General features: G+C 43.9%; 1 protein-coding gene across 7 annotated transcripts in view; it reads left to right on the plus strand.

The window, feature by feature from the left end:
• BEND7 (BEN domain containing 7) overlaps nt 1-19522 on the plus strand; it is a 65798-nt gene that overhangs the window by 34111 nt on the left and 12165 nt on the right. The window lies entirely within an intron of this gene.

Consider the following 19522-nt stretch of genomic DNA (forward strand, 5'->3'; position numbering starts at 1 on the left):
CATTTTAAATCTAAGTGAACCCTGTGCCTCCCACACGTGCCTGGCCTGCTCTGCTCCCTCCTGTTCGGTGACGTGGAGTCATGCCGGCTACACGCAGAGACCACGTGGGTCTCACCTTAACACCTGTGAACACATGTCTGTATCCCACTGCAGTACAATAACCATGCAGGGGCATGTAGGGGCGTGTATCTTTGTTGATGTCCAGTGCCACATTCTAGACCTAGTTTTTAACTTTAGAGTGTCCTTTTTCAGGACTCTGATGAATATAACTTTAAGAAACAGAAGTATGTTAATATCGTTATCAAGAAAAATGTAAATGAGTCTCAAATCTAAACACAACTACCATGTAAATGAAATTTTGAGTCAAGCCTTAATTCAAACTAGAATAACTGATAAGGATGTTCCTTACTCAATTCCTGCATTGTTTGGTTTGTGGAATGGGACTTTGACAGAGAGCCTTTCCTGCCCCCTCCTCTTGCAAAATGAGTAAATGAATTTACTAGTGCTTAAAGGCTACTTGGAAATCCACAATTAACTTTACAAAATAATACGGGTTTTCAGCAGAGTTAGCAAGTACCAGACACCTCTTGTTCATGGCCAGAAGGACATAAGCCTTCATTAACAGAAAATTTCTCATGCTCCATCAGAATTTTTTCACTTAAAATGACAGTTGAGTTGTATTAAATAAGAAAAGCTACAGAGATACCACTATCTGTGCCATCTCTGAAAAGATGAATCAGCTTAAAGTGACACTAAAAACAAGATTACAGGATTTGAAAAATGGTCAGTGATGTAACTAGGACTTGCTGAAGTGAAGAAGGCCCCTCTTCCATTTCATCTGGCAGTCTCGAAACACGAAGGTCAAGGCTGCTGGGGCTTTTCTGAAATATAGCCAGGAATCGTTTTAATTTTCTTTGTTTCTTTCAGAGTAGCACGTTAACATTACGAAAGCATTTAGAAATTAGGGAACCATAAATGACTATGTTCCATTTTAATGACAGTAGAAGAGTTACCCAAATAATAGGTAGGAATGAAACAGATCATGGCAAGTAGGCTGACAAAGGTTTGTTCTACCGTTTTCCATCTAGACTGGACATCATACAAGAGTTGGAAAAAGTAGATTACAAACAGGAATAGAGGTCACACCTTAATTTCTGTCACTACCCCACTCTTTAGCTAGAAATAAAAATGGCTGCGACGCCTTTGTTCCTAACACAAAATTATTCAAATCAAACGACTTAAAATTTCCATGCACTTCTTTTATTGTTGAATTAAATCTGTCATTAAAATTCTGCTAGAACAGTACAGTAACTTAAAACAGATAGAAATCCACTCATAAGCCACCAACAACCTAAATGAACAAATATTTTATATTCACTTGCTTCCTTGCAGTGTTTATTCACAGACATTTGTTTTGATTTTGATTTTTTTCCTGATTACAAAAATAATATATATTTCTAAAAATATCCAAATCATCACATCTGAGGGATGTAGTGAGCATTGTGGAGGGGAAGGGCATACCTCTAACCCTAGCTAGGGAGAGGCAAAGGTATAAAATGCAACCAAAATGTTTGTACTCTCATATTTTCTTGAAATAAGAAAAGAAAGTATAGAAAACTAAAAGGCCCTATAATCTCACTCTTCAGAGGTTATGGTGTATATTCTTACAGTCTTTATTCAAGTATGAACGTGGTATCAGGTTTGTCTTTGTTGTTGTTGTTTTAGAGACAGGTCACACTCTGTCACCCAGGCTGGACGACAGAGTGTGGTGGCACAATCGTAGCTCCCTGTAACCTCGAACTCCTGGGCTCAAGTCATCCTCCTGCCTCAGTTGTCTTTTTTATAAGAACACTGTGTTCATAATGGCCATCCAACCTTTTTACCTGATTTATTCTGACAATTTTTTTATAAGCTCCTTGAGGACAAGCTTTGTCTTAAATATTTCTAATTATTTCCTGTTGCACATGAAAAAGTTTAGATAATGCCATCCCAAAATATGCCTCTTCGGTATGCTGATTAATTCCAACTGAGGGCTCTTGGGGACCAGCACATGCAGGCAGGGGCTTTTCTCTGAACTCGCCTTTCTGCCTAGAGACAGATCCTCCAAAAGGAATTCGTGAACCAGGAGGAATTAACTCAGATCACAGGCGAGGACACGGGAGGTGATACCATGCACAGAGTTTGTCACAGGCCAGTTGTTCTGAGGGCTCTTTGGTCTTTCCCTAAAATCACTTCTCCCCTAAGTTGCCTGCATTCCCCACCTTGTCCCCTGTGAAGAGGGTACATAAGCTTCTAGATCTCACTGGGTTTGGATTTTCACTTTTCTTTCCTATGATGTCCCCGTGCACACGGTAAATATGTTCATCTTTTCTCTTGTTAATCTTCCTGCTATCAGTTTAGCTCATGGACTCAATTATTACACCCTCAGAGGGTGGAAGGAAAGTTTTCCCTCCCCTACACACTTCACTGAGCACTGTACACAGACTAGGGTTTCCATAAATACGTGTTGGGTGAGCGAATAGGCATAGATATTTTTTTTACCTTGACTTAGAGCTTAATTTATTGGCCTAATGGGTCTAGTACTAAACATCCATCCTCATGTCTTCTCATAACTAATTTAGAATGATTGCCATGAAAACATTGTTGTAAACTACTACCAGTTAATAAAATGCCAATGAAAGTTAAAAATTGGAACCCAAGATAGAATATAAATTTGAATACAACTCTCTTAGCTCCCTGCTACGCTTTTCCTTTATTTGCTTTTCCCAGCTAAAAATTTGTCGACCTCTATATAACAATACAAAGTAATTTTTGGAAGTAGCTTTGAATTGAAAGTCTCATAGAATAACTATATGCAGTTTTTTTTTGGGGGGGGGGGTTCTTTTGCTATTTGTAGAGATAAAAAGAGAAATTTATTTCCCTAACCCAAGTCTTTTGAATCTGAGTGAACTGGTAAGGTGATAAAATGGTTTCTTTCTACGTAACAATGCCAAGGCCATCTTTGTTGTTTATTATTGCTGCATACTACACACTTAGAAAAGATTTTGTAAATATTAAATACTCAGTCTTTCTCACTCATATGGAAAAGTGTACCAAGAGTGCATTAATTTGAAACATCCTATTACCTGGGAAATAAGACTGGTTAATTTTATAAAATCTCAAAAGTGAAAATAATAGTAGAGGCTTGATTTTTGTTTCAAACAAAGGTGATTAGATTGGTTAAAACAACAGTGGGAAAAAGGCGAATGAAAAACTGTAAAATGCTTATAAGTAGGAACAGAAATGGACTGGAAAAAAAGTTTATTGTGAGGATTATTAGCAAAGCTTTTTGTAGTGACAATTAATATTCCCCATGACAGCATCTTGAAAATAAAATATAAGCCTCTTTTGTGGAGATCATATTTTTCACATAATCTCATCTGTTTTATGGGGACTACCACTTAATGGTAATTCATTAAAAATTGCCTGATAAGTATGACCCAAGGCACTGGTGATGAAAGGATCCTTAATTAGAAATGCTCACCTGAGCACTTTAACTCTGAGAAGAATCAACTTATGATCTTATTAAGGGGAAGTCTTGGGTTTTAGTGCTGAGGATAAGGCTTAGTATCTTGGATTTGATTCAGAATCGACTTCATGCCCAGAGCTTAGAGTGGAGGTTAGTACCCAGGTATGTTCCCTCCACCTGCTGTGGCTGTAATTGGTCCTGTATCCAGTTCTTGCTATGATACAGTAGACCATGCAGCCTGACTTGGTTAGAGTTACCTACACATGGTAGGATCATTGAATCTCTGAATGCTCTTCGGAAAATATATTTGCAGTAAAGCAGTTTGTAGAACCCAGTTAGGCTTTCTAATTCAGCTTTGTGGTGTTTTGTTGAGAAAGTTTTATTGCTTCCAATCTGTACTCGAGTCTTGAATCCTCTTGCATTCAAAGGAAATTACAGTTGCATATCAAGTGAAAGACCTGGTTGGCAGTTCTTAGTTCACTCCATGCAACACAAAGGGTTTTCCTCTGGAGAAGGCAGTGCTGATGGTCTGCCTAGACAGCCGCAGGGATCACAATTTCTCTGGGAGGGAGCACTCCTTAGTTGATGGTACCCCAAAACATTAAGGATGCTTCTTAACAAGATTAGAATGCCTCACTGCATTGGCTGTCCATCCCACTTTTATAGCTCTACAGAAATGACCACCAAAACCCCTCTTTTTATTCCTGCAACTCTAGAAACTTACAGGGTCCATATTCATCATTCATTTTCTCGGGATTTCATCAAGAAAAGGGAATAACTGTTTCCTATGTGACCTCACATAGATTTAAATGGATTGGGTTGGTGGTGTAGTTTGCATCTGATGTATTTTTTATTTTTTGATAGTAACTTCTCTGTGTTCTCAGAACTCCTTATAAGAACAAGGCTGAAACATTAGCTCGGATTTGAATGCCCTTACAATGTTGATGACTTTATTTCCATTTATAGGCGAGCACACTGAGGCTCAGAGAAATTAAGTAAACTTACTTAACTTAAAGTTAAACAGCTAGTAAGTGGCAGAATTGTGATTTAACTCTAGGCCTCTCTGACTCTAAAGGGATGTTTTCTAGCACACTCCACTCTTTTCTAAGAGGAGTAGAAAAGAAAGGCATCCTTCCTTTAAATTTCTATCTCAAAATTTAACATTTTGGATTCATAAATCCCACTGCAAAGGGGGCCATACTGATGATTTAAGACGACCCGTTCGTTGTTTATGCAAAGCATATTCAAAGTGAATTTCTGGTTGAAATACAGCTATACTCCAATCCATTTACCAGCTTTGTGGGCAAGTCTTTTCTTGCAGATCGTAAGAATCAGCCCCATCGTGCCAGGGAGGAAAGTAGGACTGTGATCCTTCCCCTCAGTAAGAGACGCTTCTGAGACTCCTCCAATACATAGACCACAGGAAAGAGCTTGCAAGTAAACACTGCAGATAGCTTGTCTTCCAAAATTGTATGTAAATTAAATTCTCGTTTCAATGTTTGGCTTGGAACCCATTGATGAATGCATTACTTCAAGAATCCTTTTGGAAGATAATCATCTGTGAATGTATCTGTTCGTATTTTTACACATTGGATCTGCTTGAAACAGGATATAACTATATAACAACTATATAATTACATTGAAAACATAGCTTCTCTCTCAGCTATGTTTATAACAATCACCTAGTTATTGTTGTATTTCCCCACTTTTTTGGAGGCCCGGTGACAAATGGATCATGTTGAGTCTCACCTGTTCTGTATGCATAGCCCTGTATTTTCAGCGTCTTCCGAAGTGTGTATACTTTAGTGTGCATTCTCACACTTTAGTGTGCATCAGAATTACCTGGGCTGTTGGTTCAAAATTCGTATTTCTGGGTCCCCTGCTCAGAGATTGATTCAGTAGTTATAAGGTAGTCTCAGAAATCTCAACTTTGAACAAGCAACCCACAGTAGGTATAAGGTAGTCCTGGAAATCTGGATTTTGAATAAACAACATGATTGTTTTCAGACTGCCACCCTGGAGAAGCAGCCTTCTCCCAAGCCTTGACTCTAACAGGATGTATCTCAGCAGCACACAGCTGCCCAGCTGTGGAACCCAGTCTCCTTCGGCTGCTCCTTGTAAACGCCCAGCTTCTGATGGCTGCTCTGCTCCTCTCCTGGAGTAGATGCCACAATAGCATTGTCTCGACGGCCCTCATTCTTTGAACGTCGCGTGAACTCATGGCCTGCTTCACCGAGGCGGAAGAAAGGCGTTTCCAGACTTGAGCGCATCTCTAACTTATGAATCACTACACAAATACCACAGGGCCCTGTCACTCCAATCTGGAAGACATATTATCCGTTCTTGGCAAGCTCCTGGCCAAAGTCACCTTGATTGCATATTTGAACCACTTGTGTTTAGCCAGCTTCTTCTCACACCCAGACAGCATGATACCAAAGACTTGATCTTTGCTGCTCTTCAGATACTGGACTGAGTCATGAGAGCACTAAAACCTTTGCAATATTTTCATTGACATGGTAAACCTAGAAATCACCAGCAGGCATGAAGTTTCTGTTAACAGCATAAGTGTTTATTACCCACCCACTGTGAGCCAGCAGCTGGTGACATAAAGCTGTGCGAGGCATGGCCCCTGACCTTAAGGAATGTGCAGTCTAGTGCAGACATGTAAACAATGACCCATAACACAGAACCATGCTCCAAGATCAAATAAAATAAATGTCAGATGCCCAGTACCTAACTGGGGAGGAGGTATAGAGGATGTCAATCTCACTAGAATAGTCTGAACTAGTCCTATCAGATGCAAAGAGAATGGAAAAGGTTAACTATGGAATGCGTTCTATGAAGCTTAAATTCAATAAAACATTGGATCAGAGCCTTTTGCCTTTAGACCTGTTTAACACCTATTCTCATTCTCCCTTGAGGCCTTAGCAGCCTGTTTACCTTAAGTGTTTAACTGCAGGAGTATAATGCCAGTGAAATGGATCAGATGCAGTTTACCCCCCAGAGTTTTCATCCGGAGCTGTGCTGCTTAAAGCTGCTGCTTAATGCTCCCTAGACCCTATCCCCGACCTTGTGAATCAGGATCTTCGGGCTTGCGGGGGCCACAGCGAGTCTAATGTTCATCCCTGCTTCGGTCTGCCCTTCCATAAGCTCAGAAGAGGAATCTCATCTTCCTTAAAACTATAAATCCACGTCTTGGCTGCGTAAGGAGCGAATGGAAACGTGTAGGAATTTGTTGAGAAGAAGGTTGTAGCTCTTATCGATCTTTTTTGAGCCTTTCTTGTAACAGACAAGAACCACTTACGGATTAACTTGCAAGGATTCAATTCTAACTCTCAGTTACTGAATTCTGACAAAACCTGCATTTTAACACCACCGTGAGGGTGGACAGAAACAGTCTCCTGTCCAAAAGAGCTAAGTTTCTGTCGCATAAACAGGGCCACCACAGCAGTGCACAGCGTGATGGGCACCGTTGTTGATGTATGCATTTATCATGACAGTTTCCCTGCAAGTGACAGTAAAGTGTCTTGAGGAAGGACACCTTTCTAGTCTGCACAGTGGCACCGTGGGGGTTGGCCGTGGCCTTGAAAAGAGAAAGCAATGTTTCCTGCACAGCCCACCTCCTTTTTATTTAATTCCCTGAGTTGTTGGGCTGATCCAAGATACTCACCAGCTTCCTAAGGCAATGCCACATCCTCCTATATTCTCTCTTCTTGTAGGGAAGCAGAATAGTATGATAAATCCAGAATTGGTCCAGTTATATTTTCTTGTAGCTTTTCTTCTAGACCTACAGTTGATGCCGGAAGTCTAGCAAACGTTTCAATCAGTTCTGTAAACAGATATTGACTATCTTATACGAGGAATGCATTAAAAATCTGAGAGACTCAGGAATTGGTATTTGCTAGTATTTCTGCCCTAAAAGTGCCTATGCAAATGATCATAGAATATTTACAGGCACTGTAGTACTATGGACTTTAAGAGAGAGGTGCTACCTTTTGCAATTAGATCTTCCCACCAAATGGTCCCTGCAGTCAAGTCTTCTGCTATGTTGACTGTGTTTCCAGGTTGTGTTTTTTGCATCCTGCTCTTAGTTATATTCTGATGCCTCTCCTAGTTCAGCTCATAGTATTTCTCAGAAACCCTTTTATACTCAACCTTGACATCCTCTCATCAACCCTGTCCCTTTGATCACAGAGTAAATCCAGGATTTGTTATTATAAACACCTCCCTCCCACACCCCTTCCTCACCACACGTACCATTTTGAATCAGCTTTGCCAGGTGCCACTAAGTGGGGACAAATCCCAGCTAGAAATGTGGGCAGAAGCCAGGACACTGGGGACGTAGACATGCAGGACATTGGCAGCTTCACTGCAGGGCCTGGGGCCTGTGCCAGCCTCTTTCTGATGGGTCATAGATGGCCCTTGTCGCCCACGGGGTGGTCCCCCTAATGGTGGCACAGGCTGCCTAACGCTGACCCCCACCTTGCGGCCATGTCATTTTTAGCAAAGGCATCAGTACTCTACTCTTGAAGTCCGAAAGCTCAGAACCACCTTCAAAGCCTTTTTGTCTTTGGGACTAACGCCGCTTCATTCTCCAGCCCTGTCAACTCTCTTTGCCCTTCTTCCTTCTTTGAGTGCTCTTGGGCTTCTCCGACACCATCGTAGTCCTGCTAGGCATCCCCTTGTTCTGGAAATTCTGCAAAAGACTCTTGAAATACCCTTCCCACCTCTACTTTCCCTCCCAGTGCAGACTTCACGCTAACAGCCAAGTGACACTTGCGAAGCGACATTTGATGACATCATCTTCCTACTCACCTCCCCTGGGCCCACGAAGTCAGGTCCAAACTCTGGCCTTTTCCACACCCTCTGTGACTTGATTTCTCTCTCCTTACAACCGTATTTCCCAAGCGCTTCCTACCAGGGGAACCAGCCCCGTGTTGCTGATCTTTCGCAAACATCACATACTTGTTTTTGACTTTGGGTTATGCGCTTGTCCCTGGGGCTACAATACTCTTACTTTTTAGACAAATCCAACTCTTCCTGGTTCAGTCCAAGTCTCACCACCTCTACCTTGAGACTCTCTCCAAATGCCCTAACCTACACTCATCGCCCCTTCCTCCAAATTCCAATAGCATGTGTTACCTTCGTAAGGTTTAGCAAATAAATCTTAATTCTTTGCTTTGCTCCTCATGGTTTATGTGGAGGGTGATCCTGTCCTTTACTGCCCAAACTGGGACACCTTTGAGAGTAAAAATGGTGCTGTTAATTTGGGAAAACAGGCTTTTTAAACTTAACCCGTCCTGGGCAAATCAGGATATACAGTCTCCTCTTCACAGTTGGGCATCTTGATTTCCCAACAAGACTGTAAGCTCCAATAGACATCAGGTTTTAGATTTGCTGTGGCTATTCCTTGGCATGTGAAATAGCACCACTCACATAACTGATGATCAACAGATACAGGAAGGAAGGCACAAGGGAGGGAAGAGTCAGACAGACAATCTATCTTCACTGGAAAAGATGGTTTCTTAAAAATCAAAACACAGCTTTGCCACATTGGGTGCGTATAGGACAGGAATAAACAAGATAACTACACAACTTCCCCATGACATGTTGGAAAAGGCAGCTGAAGTTCAAGAAGGCAGAATATAAATTTGAAGATTAGAAGAAGCAGCAGCAACAGACAGATGAGATGGTGTGTAGCAATCGAGGATTGTATAATCTCGTTGACAAAAAACATCAAGGTGATCCTAAATATAAAACCAAATTTGTATTCAGCGGGGACTCTGAAAGCATCGATTATTGCTAAAGATCAAAGAACAAGCCCTACAATTTGCAGAATAGAAGGTATATGGAAGGTATAGTTTGTCATGCTTTGAAAGGCAAAGTATAATAATTTAATTGTGGAATTTTGGTTTAAATAAATCCAGTGATGGAATCCATAGTCAGGCTACATGTGCCATTTACTATTTTCACTGTCTCAAGACTTCTTGTTACATCAGCAAACTTACCCATACCTGTGGGTTTTTTAGCATTCGTCATGGCAACGGGTGTCTCAAGAGGGGATCAAATAAAAGTTGGGGAGTACTTTTTCATCAGCCTCAAAATGTGAACCCCGAATTTTCCTAAAGCTGATCTCAATTAAAAGGAAGTTGCCGCTGTGTGAACAAGAGCAGGAACTATAGTCCTTCCTCCGGGGCACAACCCAGCACCTTCACCCGTTGTCCTCTGAGCAGCAGCCACCGGGACGTGTGCAGGCGTGGGACAGTGGTCTGATCCGGTGGGCGAGACGCCCCCAGCTCATTGCTCTTTGTTCTCCAGCCCCTGCCATGGCCGGATGTGGGTGGCTGCCAGGTGCAGGGTGGGACCGAGCCTCCTGCACCTGCCACAGCCTACCTGGTACCGGAGGCGTTAGTACTCCCAGACCTCCCTGCCGTGGGGTGGACTCAGCACCGCATGGAATGACTTCGAAAGTTCACATACTGAGAAGCCCACGCTTTAAAAGCTTACAGCAAAACTCATTACTGTGTCCTCAGTCATTGCTCTAGAAAAAAAATAAATGAATGATACTAAATATTTCCAACGTGCCTTCCAAGTAGAATTACTAGAAACTTGTGATTTTGAAACTTTTTTTTTTTTTTGCTAAAATAAAAATGGAGTAGACAGTAAAACACCATTACATCAAAGCTTATTGTCACCCAGATCTTCATACTTAGCAGATAGGATTTATGTCCTTGAAATACACCAACCGCGTTAAACAAAGGTGGTGTCGCAGAGCTCACGAAAGGAAAGTGTCAATCACATTTCCAATAGTTGTATTAGAAATGAGCGCTGCTGTGGGCTTCCTTAAATCGATATAAATTAAAATTAACTTTCTTTAATTTAGACAGAGATGTAACGACAGTGAATGACTGAAGACAAGGGATGTGGTTTCCTTCCAGATGACTCTGGCCGAAAGGCTTAGAGGATCGCTGTGATTAAACAAGATGGTGCAAACCTCAGAGTCCCAGCAGTCTGGGGACAGTGAGGAGGAGTATGGTGGCGTGTAGATTTGCTCCTGCCATTTAGGCTCTTAAAACATGACCTTCTCTAGCAAAAGATGTGACTTGACTAATTTCCAAAGTCTCCAGCTCGGAGATTCTATGATTCAGAAATTTTAAAGTCCAAATTCTCAGAAGGAAACCTACAGAATTAAATAAATATATCTGGGATCAATTTTATGGATATCGAAGGCCCTTTTCATGGCAACAACCAGTTGACAATAACAGCCCATTCAGTAACGACGGGCATGAAATATTCTGGTCATTTCGTTCAGCTTTCCCTGTACTTGACCGTCCAGGCTGCAGGCTCCTGTGACACTCTTGGATACCTAAGTTTTCCAGTGAATACCTTACTGTGTGTAGTACTCTAGTTCCTTAATTTAAAGGCATTATTTTTAAATCCATTAGTGTGGTTTTTAGGTGTTAATTCTTTTTGTTAAACCAAACCTGAAAGGAACTTCAGGGCCCGGTATCTTTCGGTTCCTTCAAGTTAAGCGACAGGCCAAAGGCAAGTTTCTCGGGTTTATTCTATCACCGGCCATGCGTTCATGTTTGCCTGCCATGGGCCAGCGGTGTGTGGTGTGGGAAACCCCAACTCTGCCCCTGCTTTGAGCTTGTAGTCTAAATGAACACTGGGTGCTGTTGCTTTAAAGATCACAGGTTAATGAACTCAGGGAGGCCTTATTTGAAAATGTCACGTTTCAGTTGAGACTGGAAGGGCGAGATGGACTGATGTCTTCACTGTCATTCTCTGAAGGCAGATACCGAGTGCTCCCCTCACTCCCTTTTAAAGATGGCTTGTGTTTTGTACTGCAGCTGGTGTCTATTTATTTAAAAAATAAATAAATAAAAATAAAGATGGCTTGTGTTGCTCCTCCCAAAAGAGAGTGTGTGTAAGTATAATTGAGATCTGGTCAGTACTGATGTTTCTATGGCAGAGCCCTAGAAGGAATTTTCTGCTTTGTCTAGAGATTGGCTGAAGACTGACATTTGTCCCTGTATGCAGTAGTCTTTGGATTAAAAAATAGAAATAATAGTATTCCTCTTCATCTTGAATGTGATGGAGACATTTGCCAAGATTTGTTTTCTCTCTGCCTTACCCTTAAGATTTAAAACAGATGTTCATTTACTTCATATCCGCTCTCTTCTTTATTTTTTTTAAGAATCAAAATGTTCCTCTACCTTCCATTCTTTCTCCCCCCCTACCCCCAAAACCCAGAGCAACCTGAAGTTGATGTGAATCTTTCCTGTCCATTCTTATTCTGTCTCTTACATGTGTATACATAAATCCATTTCACTGTGGTTTTGTGTCCTTACAAATCTGCACACACTGCATCGTACTGTACTTTTGTAGCTTGGTTTTGTTTCACGTGTCCTTTTTTTTTAAAAAAAAAGATGTGTCTGTATCAATACATGGTAACACTCGTTTATCCATTTCAGCTGCTACCCACTAGCAGTTGACAAAGCCCATTCTTTCTCCATGCTCCTGTTAAGAGACACTGAGACTAGTTCTTCTCTTCCATTGTCAATCCAAGGCATTGGTCATCTGTGTTCCCGGGTGCACAGGTGTGAGTTTCTCTAGGGAAACACCAGGCAGGGGAGTGGCCACGTGCAGGGAACAGCTGCTGCAGCTTCACTGGGCACTGCCACGTGGCTCTCCGCGCTATCATCCACACGTCCGCCTGCAAGGTAGAGCGACCCTGTTTTCCCCATTCCTGCCGGCATCTAGTGTCATCAGATGGATTTTCACCAGTCTGGTTGGTCTCAGGTGGCACCTCAGTGGCGATTGCTATGAGGGTGAGCGTCCTTTCCTGTGTGTCATTATTTAAGTACACTTTTCTCTGCGAATTTCCATCCTTTTCCTATTTTTCTTTTATGTTTTCTTACTGATTTATCTGAGTTCTTTTGTCAGTGAAATGTGTTGCAAATATCACCTCTTATTTTCCAACTTGTGAAAACTGCCTATGATGCCTTTTATCCTACCAAAGTGGAGATTTGACAGTCAGCTTTCTTTTCCTTTGTGCTTTTTTTGTGCCTATTTTTAAAAGTCCTCCCTACCCTGATAACATAATGGCATCCTCTTATTTTTTTTTCCAACAGAGATTTACTTTTTTTTTTTTTAGATTCAGGTCTTTAATCCACCTGGAATTTGCTTTTGCCTAAAATGTGAGGGAGAGATTTAATTTAATTGTTTTTCTCGATGGATAGTCATTTTAACACCATCGTTTTTTTGTTTTTTTTTCACTCATTTGTAATTCCATCTTTGTCTATACTGAGCTCCCTCTCTCTCTCACGTGTTTACACTTGGTCTTTTCTCTGCCTTTATCTCTTATCTGAGCCAGTGCTACGTAGTTCCCGTGATTCAGGTTGTAATCATCCCTGATGTCTTGGAGGTCACGCCCTTCTTCCTCCTCTCCCCTCGTCTCCTCTCTCCAGTTCCGGCCTTGTGTGCTCAGTTTTCTTCTTCCGTAAGCACAGCATCTAGTGATTCTTGGAACGAGGGTCTGTGTGGTACATCCCTTGGGTCTTTGTTCTAAACATTTCTTTATCTCACCAACGCCGAAGGATGTGGAGTTTATTGGGTCATTTATTCCAGATCCAGGATGATGTTTTCATTGCAATTTGAAGATATTCCAGCATCCTCCAGATTCAGTTGTTGCCGGAATCTGACCGGCCTGTTGCTCTTTTGTAGATAACCTTTCTTTTCTCTCCCGTTGCTTCCAGGATCTCTGCCTTCGGCAATCTCCGGTTTTTTCATTACAGCAGTGTACATATGGGTTGAGGTGTATATTTATTTTTATTAATCTGCTTGGTGGTTATACGTCTTAGAACCAAAGGTTCATGACTCATCAATTCTGGAAATTTTTCATCTATTAAATAGTATCTATTTAAATTTTGCATTTCTTTCATTCTTCTAATTCTCTCCCTCTGAAGCATGTTAGTGTTTATTGGACCTTCTTATTCTATGCTTTGTATCTTCTCACCTGTCTGTTACATTTCTCTTCTGTGGACCTGAGACCTCAGTTCCCTTCCCTCACTGGTGCAAAATCACGAGTGTCCTGGTATTGAGACTGCGACTGCTTTACCCACCCCCGGCCCCCTGCAGCGTGTGCCTTTGGTATGCGCGTGCTCTTCCCCATGTCTGGAACGTTCTCCACCCTTTTTTTCCCCTTTCTTTTCTGGAACGTTCTTTATCTGGCCTTCACTTCTTTGGTTTCAGCTCCAGCCATGACTTTCCCCCAGAGCTTTCCCCAGCCACCCTGCTCCACCCAAGAGTGGGAGACTTGTCCCTTCTCCGTGTACCAGGTCCTTGACTTCTGAAAGAGCAGGTGTGCCCTGTGCTGTTCTTGACTCTTTATTTGCTTTTCCCTCCACTTCACTGCAAGCTCTGTGGGGACAGGGCCCATTTGTTCATGAGCACGCAGCGTAGTCCAGGTGCATTGTGGATTCTGGATACGTATTTCCTGAATGAATGCCTGTTACCCTTGCAATAAGGGCACAGTGGGGTTAAGGTTCCAATATGAAAGAGCTCTCCCAGGGTGTATACAGGGTCCGAAAACATAGTCCACCGTAATTGCTCTTAATAGGAATCAACAGAAGCAGGTGAGAGAAACCACATGCTGCAGCTGTCACATCCATGTGTCTCATGATGTGCTTCTCAGGCTCTGGGTGGCCAGAGGCCAGCGACAGGAAAGCAGAGAGACTGGCCCGTGCCACTTAGGGTGCCGAGGTTGAGGGGTGTCTGAGCAAGTGGTCGTGTGTCATCAACGGTGCATTAATAGTCAGGATTGCTGGGTGCAGGGATGTGTGGTCGTAGTCCAGCTACTCAGGAGGCCAAGGCCAGAGGATGGTGTGACTCCAGGAGTTCAAGACCAGCCTGGGCAGCATAGCAAGATCCTGTCTTTAAAAAAAAAAAAAAGCTAGGCATAGTAGCTTACACCTGTAGAGGATTACTGAGGCGAGAGGATTGCTTGAGGCCAGGAGTTCGAGACCAGCCTAAACAAGAGCAAGAAAAATTAGCCAGGTGTGGTAGTGCTTACCTGTAATCCCAGCCACTCGGCACTCCGGAGGCTGAGGCAGGAGGACTGCTTGAGCCCAGGAGTTGGAGGCTGCAGTGAGCTATGATGACGCCACTGCGTAAGAGAGCAAGACCCTGTCTCAAAAAAAAAAAAAAAAAAGAAAGAAAAAAGTCAGAAACTTTACTCCAACCTGTATAAAATGCACCCTTCAAGAAGGCTGTTTGGTTTCCAGAGCAAAATGTCACTCAGGTTCCCTTAGGAAAAAGATGTCTCGTGGCGCTGCCAGTGGAGATGGTGCAGCACAGAGGCCACCCAGGGCTCACCTGCACCCTGCCGCCCTCTGGTCCCTGCTTCTCTTTGCACGTCTGCTCCATCCTCCTCTCTCTAGCTGATGGTTTTCCCCACTCGTCCTCTGCTCCCTCGAGGTTCTGGTTTGCACATTACCCGTCGTGGCTACTCACAAGGTGACATTTTAGCTTTGCACGATGTCGCTTAGGCCCTCGTTCTGTCGTTGCCTGTGGTTCTCAGGGGGAGGCTGGGAGCGCACCCAGCATGTCCTTTGGCTCAGTCGGGCTGAGCTTCCCAGAGGGCATGTCACCACTCGGTCAGGCTGTGGCTTAGGGGGCAAGGTATGTAGTCCCGCCCACTCTGGACTCAGGGACGAGGGTGGGCAGGTTCCCGCAAGCACCCTGCAGCGTGGCCAGCCTTCACCCTGGCCAGCTGCCCTTGGTCCTTCCCCACATTCGCCAGTCAACCTTCATCAGATGTTTTAGATTCAGAACCCACCACCCCACATCGCACATTGATTCATCGTCATTCTAGTTGACTTACCAATCTCTTATAAGTTTAGGTATTGCATATAGATTTAGGTTTAGGTCTGAAGCCCCCCGAGGAAGTCTGCTAAAGGCAGATTTCTGAAACTGCACGGCTGAGAACACGTCCTCAGACCAGGAACACTCGCACCAAGACGTGGAGAGGACCATCGGGCCCTGCCTGAACAGCCAGCCCCGACTCTAGATGTTTCCCTCCTCCCACCGCACTTGAACTGCCGCAGTTGTTATTGTAGTACAATATCAAGATGGAGATTGAGCCTACAATTTATGTTTCCAGTCTTCTTTGAAATTAGGGAATGATGTACCAAATATCATCAAGGAGAATATATATGCTATTAGAACCACATAAAATTCGGGGCAGAGTCATCAAATCTCAGAGTTCAAAATACCTGTGCATTTCTCCTGCCCACGGCCCTGTCTCCACACACAACTTCCCTGGCGTGTGCTCACCTGACCTCCTGGGCCTGGGGGGAGGTGACCAGCCAGACCCCAGACTGTTCCCTCCCCCTGTCATCCACCAGTCTTCATGTTGGTGTGGTTGGAAGTGATGGTGGCATTTTTAGCGCCAGCATGGGATGGGTTTGCCTATGTTTACAATTCAACCATGTTTCTTTAAATTAAAAGTTAAGTTATTTATGTGGAAAATAATCCCTACGAGCTGTGGAATGTCAGGCCAGTTATTTAACTGCCCATACTGTGATCTTGTCTCCTATGATTCAGGGTCGCCATACCCCTACCCCCGTTGGTTGTTGTGAAGGTTGAGTGAGATATATATAAGCTGCTTAGCCAGTGCAGAGTTTCAAATAATAGCTTTAAGGGAGTAAGAGGAAAGAGAGGAAAACGTGGAAGGACACGGGTCGTGTGACACTCAGATGTGAGGACAGAGCAGCTTCCCACAATTCCCTCTCCTTTTGCACATCCCTGGCTGCAAGCAGTCCCCAGTTGGGTCACTGTGCTTGTCACCTGGACCCCTACTATGGAGACTGCTGTCCCCAGCCCCTCTCGAGCTCTGGGAGTTTGCAAGATCTAATGAGGGACCTGGCTGTGGGTTCCACTAGGTGTAAACCTTGATTTCCACTTGTCTGTTTGACCGCAAGGTAAAACCGAGTCATCGTATCTGAAGTTGGGTCATCACTGCTGGCCGGAGTTTTTAGAGGATTTCCTGGTGAAATGAAAGCTCTTTAAACCGACTCCTGCTTCTCAAAGTGTCAGCGTGACACAGTGACTTCCTTTCAAAGTTCTTACCATGTTCTGCTTTGTCCAGCAGAGACAGCCAGAAAAATCCAAATTAAAAATCCCTTAGGAGCTACTCTTTGGGGCGCGTGGCCAGTCCACCCTGTCCTCAGAGTGGCACATCCTGCATGTCGTACACGCCCCATCCCACCGAGTTCGCTGAGGATTACACCGAAAACCGCACTCTTAGGGAAGGATCTGCCCGGCCACCACAAGCTGATTCATTATTTATGTACAATTAAAGGGCAGGGTTCAAACGAATGCCAGCATCTGGGGACAGTCATTATTCATGTGTGGATCAGATGGAGCACTTGTCATTTCTTTGGTGACTTAACACACTCCCTGTGCCTTGGGACCTCAAATCATATTAAGCAGAGGAGACGCCTTCTCTCTCTTTTTTAGTTGAATTATTGGCCTTATTCTGCTTTCTCAGATTATTTGGAGGCATTTAAAATGAGCCCCCGCTTCCCCTTAATATATTAAAACAGGAAAGGAGGGAAATTTCTTTTTAGAACCTATTGCATTCTAAAGAGGAATGCAAATTATTGTACTGTGATTCTTAATGACCCACTATTAACATGGTAGGAAGCCCCATGCGTGGATGCAGTACCTCTTTTCACATCATTACTCCTAATGGAACTGTTACCAGGATAATAGCTCGACCTTTAGCTATAGATTCAGGTGGCAGGAATGTATTCTGCCGCCTGCATACCTCTGTTCACGTAGCCTATCGACTGCTTTCCGATCAATGCAATGGCAGTCTTTTGGCCTTGTTCTCAGACCTCATCTGCGATTGTAATGGAGAGAATAGGATTTCGTTTTCAGTAGGTAAATTCCAGTTAAAAAGTCCCTTTTAAGTTGGGATGTAATCCATGAACTAGAACGTCAATAACCTGCCCAGTGGAAATCTTTACGTGTATGGGTATTTTTCGAGAAGCCCGTCACGGCGCCTTCAGACATAGACCCACGAGACAGCGATTCTCTGAGCTTCTTTCTATTGAAACAAGATAAGTTTTAAGGAAAGGAGAGAAAAGTAACAAGAAACGGTTGCCTTTTTAGTGAACAGCAGAATACCTGAGCTCACGGTTAGATTAGGAAGCCCCTGGCGGCCTGGGGGAAGACGTCCCACGTCCCCTCTGGCTGTCCTAAACTTGCCACCCATGGAGTCATTTTGATGACGCCACAGTCCAAATCTACTTTGTTAATTTGGAGCCACTACTTTCTAACGTGTGATGATTTGAACACATGTGTTTCACAATCCAAGGAAAGAGAGGTTGCTGTGGAATTTAATTGTATAAGTAATGTCACAAGGGAGATGTTTACCTGCTAAGACTGTGTACCCAGTCATTTTCATATAAACAAATAGGGTGCTAAATATGAATTTTTTTCTGTTTATTAAAACAGCACTTGAACCTTTTCAGAGTTCTTTGATTGGTAAATATTATTATGGGCATTTGAATATAATAAGGCCTTGTTTCTTTAAATACATCCTATTAATTAAGACTTCCTACTAATGCAGATAGACTGGTTTCCCCAATTAGTCTAAGTTTGTGAGCTACTGTCTTTGCTTCCATTAGAAACAAAACTGGACAATATGTTTATTTATTGAATGTTTATTGAGTTCTTATTCAGAACAAGACACTCTAATAGGTGCTTAGAGGGAGAAAAAAGAAATGAACACCCTGAAGGTATTTATAACCTGGTGTCAGATTTAAAAGCACGCCCACTCCTAGGGACATGGCTCTCTTCTCTACAACATCTCTCCCAGGTGGGGGCTGCTTCTGCCCTCTGCCTGGCTGCATGCTCCCTGTCGTAATTCTGCTTCCTGACTGTCACCCCTGCTCAACCCGGGCAGTGATGGGACATTTCTGCCCAGGCTCTTATCACGGCTGTACGTCTCCATCTGCTCCCAGGTCCTGCTGTCATCTTTGATAACGTCCCTGTCCACACCAAAGTGTCATTTGACCCCCTGGCCACATGGTTTTGGGGCCTCATCCATGGTGACATCTGCCTCTCTGTAATCCAGCCTGCACCGTCAGCCTCGCTACTGCTGAGGCCACGTTGTACGCTCCAGGGTCTTGGGACAGTTCCTCCAGCTCCACGGCCCCCACCAGCCAACCCCATTGCCGCCTCCATTCCCCCATCTCTGTATACCTCCAAGTCCACGAGCCTTGTTCTGGCTTCGCTTCCTTCCCAGATCTTGGGGGTGACAAACAGGGGAGGTAGTGGAAAGCTGGGTTAATTCATTGTAGGTAACACCTTCACCAACATCTTCAAGGGCTTTGTATTCCCTGTTCTTCGGCCAGGATTGTCCAGCAAAATCCCGAGCCTAGACCAGCCCTGCCACCCCGTGTCCCAGACAGGAGCTGCAGCCATCAGCCCCCAGCAGGTTCCTTCCTCCTCCTTTCCCACGCCCTGTGTCCTCCTGCCACACGCTGATCCGTCAGCACTCGGGTGGCTTGAGCCCTTGTCCTTCGGCCATCCCTGTCGGGGCCAGGTGTCCTGGGGGTGTTATCCGTGGCCACCCTCCCCAGCCCTCACTGACCCTCAGTGGGCATGTCCCAAGCTGCCTTCTGCCCCTCAGACCACTTGATGGCCTTTATGAGGCCACTGTCACTCCTGTCTGGCCGGACTGTCCCCCCCCCTGCCCCCAGCTCCTGCATGGCCGCCTCTGCCTTCTCCATTTTCTCAGCCTAGGCGTTCTTCTCCATTCCTGGCTGGGCCCAGGGCACTTTTCACTCTGTGTCCTCTGTGCTTAATGTTCTCTTGTGTTAGTGACGACATGTATTTGTGCCTTTCAACCCAGTATCTTCAACCTGGCCCCTTCCCAGAACTGTAGCCTTCTCTGTCTAAATGTGGTCGGCCCTCTGTGTCCGCGGGTTCCATATCCAC

The sequence above is a fragment of the Microcebus murinus genome, chromosome 25 (genome assembly GCF_040939455.1).
Source record: "Microcebus murinus isolate Inina chromosome 25, M.murinus_Inina_mat1.0, whole genome shotgun sequence".
NCBI classification, from domain to species: Eukaryota; Metazoa; Chordata; class Mammalia; order Primates; family Cheirogaleidae; genus Microcebus; species Microcebus murinus.